General features: G+C 41.9%; 1 protein-coding gene across 1 annotated transcript in view; it reads right to left on the reverse strand.

Moving 5' to 3' along the window:
- Positions 1 to 48: 48 nt before the first annotated feature.
- The window catches only part of si:ch211-114c12.2 (uncharacterized protein LOC336578 homolog), a 36,420-nt gene continuing 29,719 nt past the window's right edge, over positions 49 to 6,749 (reverse strand). Inside the window, exon 10 of the mRNA XM_034178486.1 lies at positions 49 to 492. The gene's annotated coding sequence lies outside the window, so the exon portion shown is untranslated. The remainder of the gene's footprint in view (positions 493 to 6,749) is intronic.

Genomic DNA, 6,749 nt, shown 5'->3' on the forward strand with positions numbered 1-6,749 from the left:
ATGTTTAATAATGTTAAATGTTCAAACAATGACAACTCTGTTATATAATGTTCAAGCTGACTTTATTTCATGTCTCAAAATGCTTACAGTCTTGACTGCTGAAGCCAAACATTTTACAAGCTGCAGTTTTTTTGTTGGGTTTTTTTTTATGACAGATCAAAAAGAAAAATATTACATAAACATTTCAACTCCACAAACCTGAAACTGATTGGTAAACAAACGATAAAACTATTTTTAAGCATAATGTAGATTAAGAAAACAAGGATTTACTCCAAAAACCAGCAAGAACATGATGGTAGTGTTGGGTTACCATTTACAAATATCCTACAACAAAGTACATCTGAAACACTTTACCAGAAGCAAATTTTAAAGAAGAAACACAAAGCACTTCCATAAAGTATGAGGGTTACGACATCGTGTGAAAAAAACAGGTGGTGCAGTTCACTTCTTGTTCCTGTGGTCACCAGTTATCACAAGGGAAGAATGAGAAACCTGTCAACATTTTAAAAACACTCCTTTTAGTGGAACATTCCTTTGAGACAATTCTAAGAGATATAAACAAAGCAAAATGTTTTCTTTAAGCAGAAAGGTTACAACTACATTGAAACCAAATTTCATGTCTTTTTCCAGCATTATTTTGAAACATTGACTGCTAAATGTACCGCTTTTATATGTGTTGTCTCATAACATTTTCAGAACCACATTGTGATTGAAAGTACATATCAGTCTATGGAGGAAAATTAGCCCTTGAAACTATATATGAGGTCTATTAGACAATAAACCGACCCTTTTATTATTATTTTTTTAACTATATGGATTTGAATGACGTGCAATTACACCAATCATGCTTGAACCCTCGTGCGCATGCGTGAGTTTTTTCACGCATCGGTGACATCATTTCCCTGTGGGCAGGCCTTGAGTGAGATGTGGTCCTGCCCTCTCGGCTGAATTCCTTTGTTTCACACGCTGCTCGAGATGGTGCGCGTTGCTTTATCAACATTTTTTCTGGACCTGTGAGGAATATCCGAGTGGACACTATTCGAGAAATTAAGCTGGTTTTCGGTGAAAAGTTTAACGGCTGATGAGAGATTAGGGGGTGTTTCTGTCAGTGTAAGGACTTCCCACGGAGCGGGACGTCATGCAGCGCTTCCAGGCGCCGTCGTCGGCCTGTTTCGACCTGAAAACATCCTAATTTAAGGCTTAATTCACCCAGGACGTCATGAGAGAACAGAGAAGATTCAGAAGAGGCCGGCATGAGGACTTTATGCGGACATTCCACTGTTTAAGGACATTTTTTAATGAAAGACGTGCGCGCAAATTCACCGAGTCGTTTCCGTGACGACTCGGCAAATCTGTGTGCGCCGCGACAGGAAAAACACCTCCGTGTTGAAAACCATTTGTAAAATTCAGGCGGCTTTTGATGGCTTTCAACAAGTGAGTAACTGAGAAATTGTTTAACAGCTTGGGCATGTTCCAACTTGCCCGTTAAGGTTTCCAACGGAGGTGTTTTTCCTGTCGCGACCCCCCGCCGTCGGGTCCAGCCCGACATGCGACTCTGCCCGCACGTTCTTTTATTACAAAATGTCCGTTAACAATGGAATGTCCGAATAAACTCCTCATGCCGACTTCTTCTGAAAGTTCTCTGTTCTCTGACGACTTCCTGGGTCAACAGAGCCTGAAATGTGGAAGTTTTCAACTTGAAACGGCGAGACGCTGCCACCTCGAAGCGCAGATCGCCGTCAGGCGCCGTGGGCCGTCCTTACGGCGACACTACCAGACCAAAATCTCTCATCAGCCATTAAAATTTTTACCGAAAACCAGCTGAATTTATCGAATGGTGTCCACTCAGTTGTGCCTTACAGTTTTTGAAAAAAATTTTATCAAACAAAGCAGCAGTCTCTGAGCCATTCCTAAACAATGAAAAAACGACGAGAGGGTGGGCGACTCCTCACTCAAAGACTGCCCACAGGCGAATGACGTAACCGACAGGCGTAAAAAAACTCTTGCATGCCCACGAGGGTTCAAGCATGTCTGATGTAATCACACGTGATTCAAATCCATATGGTTTTTGAAAAAATTTATAAGGTCGGATACTTTTCTAATAGACCTCGTATATTTATTACGGCATGCCAAACATGAAAATATGAGAATATGGACATTGGAAACCAAACCTGAGAATTTGGAACCAAATTTCAACTGTCTTTGGTAATGCTCAGCCAGCCCAGGTGCACAAAATGAGTGACTCAGCACAGCTTTGTGGGAGCAAAGTAATGAGGAAATGATTAACACCTTACCAAGTGCATGTCCAAAGTAACAGAGGTAACCAAACAGAATGTCATTCTACTGATGGAGTTTACCCTTTGTTTCATCGTGGAAGGCCCATTAGCCATCGTGTTAGCCATATAAATACCTTCAAGAATGCTACCTATAGCTTATGTCTGTTTACTAGGGGTGTCACGATGTCGATATTTCATCGAAATCGATCAAAATTACGTCATGGTCTCGAGCCTCAAAGTCAAAAAGGGGATCGACGATCCCGCGCCCTCAGCTACGCAAGCACGCACGCGACACAGTACACTGTAGCCGACGCCGCTAGTTTGCTAACCTGCAGAGTATGTCACCATGGCAAGTGCAGATAAGGATGCCTTACTGGAGCTGGAAGCCGCTCCTGCTTCTCTTAAATCAGCAGTATGGAAATATTTTGCGTTCGCTGTGAGTTATGTCGACAGCGTTCACGTTGTCGGCAAGAAGACAACAGTGTGTAAAATGTGCTACACGCGTGTGCCTTACCCGGCTACGGGAAACACAACGAACATGGCTGGACACATTTGCCGTCATCACAAAGATGTTGATTTGGCTGGAAAAACATCATCATTGGTCCAGCCAACTATTGACTCTTCGTTTGTAATGCAATAACTAACGCTACAGGGCTATTCATAGCAGCAGACCTGCAGCCTTATTCAGTGGTGGAAAACGCTGGGTTTAAACATTTAATTAGCGTACTTGAGCCGCGCTACAGTATTCCCAGCAGATCGCATCTTACAACTAAATTGTTGCCCTCCATGTATGAGGATGCTAAAGAAAAAGTTTTGAGGGGTCTAAGCACTGCGGAGTTAGTTGCCATAACAACAGATGGCTGGACCTCAAGAGCAACTGAGAGCTACATTACAGTGACAGCACACTACGTCAATAATGATTGGGAGATTGAAAGTCCAGTACTTCAAACTCGCCCTATCTATGAATCACACACAAGTGATAATTTGGCAGAAGTGCTAAAGGAAGCAGTATTAGAATGGAAACTGGATAAACAAAAATACAACCATCCATGTGACCACTGATAATGCCAAAAACATTGTCAATGCCTCAAGTGCAGCTGGATTGTCACTGCATATAGGGTGTTTTGCACACACAGTAAACCTGGCATCCCAGAAGGGGTTGGGAGTAAACCAGATTTCTCGTCTTTTGAGCAAAGTCAGGAGAGTCGTCGCCTTCTTTCATTAGAGCACGACTGCAGCAGTTGTCTTAAAGGCCAAACAAGAGATGCTCCAGCTTCCTCCTCACAAGCTGATTCAAGACGTTACTACAAGGTGGAACTCCAGCTATGACATTCTCAAACGCTACTTAGAGCAACAAGCTGCTGTTTATTCTGCACTCACGGAAAAAGATGTTAAAGATCTCATCACACTCTCTGATCAAGATGTGACTGTTCTGGAGAATGTGGTTGAGGTTCTGAAGCCCATGAAAACAATCACAACTCTATTGAGCTCAGAACAGCAGCCCACTGTGTCTATGATCCTGCCACTCAAACACTCTATTCTCACAACAATGAAACATAGTGGCACAGATTCACAGATTGTGAAGGATGTTAAATCTGCTATAGCAACCAACATTGAAGGGATGTATTCAGATCCCAGTCTTCAACAGTTCCTGAATGAGAGCACTGCCTTGGACCCTCGGTTCAAGTCTTTACCCCATCTGGATGACCCCTCTCGGAAAGAGATATTCAACAGTCTGGCTGAGAAAATCCTACAAAAGCATCCCACACAGGTATGTGACCAATTGAAATTCATATGATGAAATGTCAGCTATTAATAGTGATGCAAATTTATCTTGTAATTGAAATACTGATACATTTATAAATTTATATTCTTTTTTAGACTCAGGCCTCAGGAAAAGGGACCAGCCAATACCATGCAGAAAACCCAGAAACTGCAGCATCCAGTGAAGGCAGCCCCGCAGCAAAGAGAATCACACTCAGTGAACTGTTTGGTGACTTTTATAGCACAGCCTCCACTACATCAACACCACCAAAATCATGGCCTGATGTTGTCAAGGAGGAGATTGAGCTATACAGGATGGCAAAAGTAATTTCTGTGGATGCAAATCCACTGAAATGGTGGAAAAACAATGAGCATCAGTACCCAAATTTGTCCAAGCTTTCAAAACATTATCTTGCTGTGCAAGCAAGAAGTGTAGCAAGTGAGAGAGTGTTCTCCATAGCAGGGGACATTGTGACTGCTCATAGAGCAGCCCTTTCTCCAGAGAATGTGGACATTCTCATCTTCTTAAACAAAAACTTGAAAACATAAAAATAACCGTTGTCTTGCCTAGCCACAAATATGTTAATAGTTTTGGTACCTTAAGGAGCATCTTTCTCTCCACATAAAGTTATATCTTTGTTAAAGAAGAATGACAGTTGTCATTCTCAGGGACCAAAAGTTTTATTTTTTTATGTTCAACTGTTATAGGATAGAGTTTAGTTTGTTATGGCTCTAATTGTTCTATTACTTTGCACATCACTGTTACTGTATTTTTTATTATTTTGTTATGTTGCACATTGCTATTTTAATAGTGCACACTGCTGCTACCAAAAAAAGCCACTAGATGGCAACTACCCTCTATGACCTCTAATTTGTTATTATTGTTAAGTTTGTTTTTGTTGTTCCACTTGACTGAGAAGATTGTTACATTATATCTTAATTACCGTATTTTCCGGACTATAAGTCGCACTTTTTTACATGTTTTGGCCGGGGGTGCGACCTATACTCCGGTGCGACTTATAAATGAAAAATATACCGGTAGGATCTCAATTAATTTACTGTAACAAAACAATTTTACGTGACAGAGTCGATCTATGTTTTAAAATGGCCACCGGAAAAGGAAATGCAATGCATCATGGGCACTGTAGTATGACGGCCATCCTATAGTTCACGCTGGTCGCGATAACCAATCAGAGAACAGAACTTTGGATGCGTATTCCTCACCCACAGCGTGTGAAGCTGACGAACACGGTGCTTGCTGTTATTCCAGCATGGCGAACAGAACAGCTTCAACCCTTGGATATCAATGTGAGCAGAGTGTAAGTTGACGCTGAGAGCTGCGTGGGAGCATTGGGTGAGCGACGGCGGAGGATTAGCGTGTGCACTTGGAAGGAGCTGGCGTCGATGATTGTGAAAAGCGTTTGAAGCAGACGAACATGGTGTTTATTCCGGGACGGCTAACAAGACAGCTTCAACCCTTGGATATCAGTGTGAGCAGAGTTGACGCTGAGAGCTGCATGGGAGCACTGAGCGACGGCGGAGGATTAGCGTCTGCACTTGGAAGGAGCTGTATTGACACCGCTGGGCGGTCATGAGCTGCGCAGGTAGGTGCTGCATGGTTCGGCTCGCAATGTGGTCCGCAAAATACAAACATATCCGTAGGTAAAATGCCGCTCACGAGAGGGCACTCGAGGCTTGTGTGACTGTTCCTGCGACTTCTGACTACCATAGAAAAATAAAAATTTTAATGTTACTGATAACATAACAAGACAACGGAGAAGGCCCGAAAAAATGCCACCAAAAAGAAAATCATACTCTGCAGATTACAAGTTGCGACTGGTGAAATATGCATCCGAAAACGGTAGCCGTCACAATATTATCATCTGAACTTTTCATGTTAACATACCTGTATGTCCATGGGACTTATAGTCCAGTGGACCTTATTTATGGTTTATTTTTCTTTATAATGGATAAAGTGGCTGGTGCGACTTATACTCCGGTGCGACTTATTTATGGTTTATTTTTCTTTATAATGGATAAAGTGGCTGGTGCGACTTATACTCCGGTGCGACTTATAGTCCGGAAAATACGGTAAATTATTAAAATTTTACCATTAGTGCCTAATGTGATGTATTACAAAAAGTATCACTTATACCAAGCCCACCTTTGATGAATCAAACCAATGACTGATCATAGACTAATCTAAAACTGGCATAGGCCTCTGTTGTAAGAAAAAGAAAATCGAGAATCGAATTGTGACCCTAAAACCGAAAATAAAATTGAATCGAGGATTTGGAGAATCGTGACACCCCTACTGTTTACGTATCACACCCTGTATCAGGACTCTGGCTCATACAAGTATATCACACCTTCGCCAAGAAATTACGTTCTTCCTTTTGACAGCTTTAATGTTGTCATATCATCATGAAAATTGATATAAAGGTCAAGCACAACAACCTCTTACAATTAATAGGGGCATCGTCCATGGGCGGGAAAAAAAAATGCCTCACTAGCACCTCCTTGCAACTTTCAAAAACCCTCCCATAGGAGATTTTTTTTGGAGCAGGGAGATGAAAATTGGTACACATGTGACTTGAATGGACGTACAAAAAAGTCTCTTGCACCACTGGTATACTCAAAACAGGAAGTCGGCCATTTTGAATTTTCGTGTCATTTTTGGCGTGATTTCCACACGTTGTATTTGAATGA

The sequence above is a fragment of the Thalassophryne amazonica genome, chromosome 9, assembly GCF_902500255.1.
Source record: "Thalassophryne amazonica chromosome 9, fThaAma1.1, whole genome shotgun sequence".
In the NCBI taxonomy this organism is placed as follows: Eukaryota; Metazoa; Chordata; class Actinopteri; order Batrachoidiformes; family Batrachoididae; genus Thalassophryne; species Thalassophryne amazonica.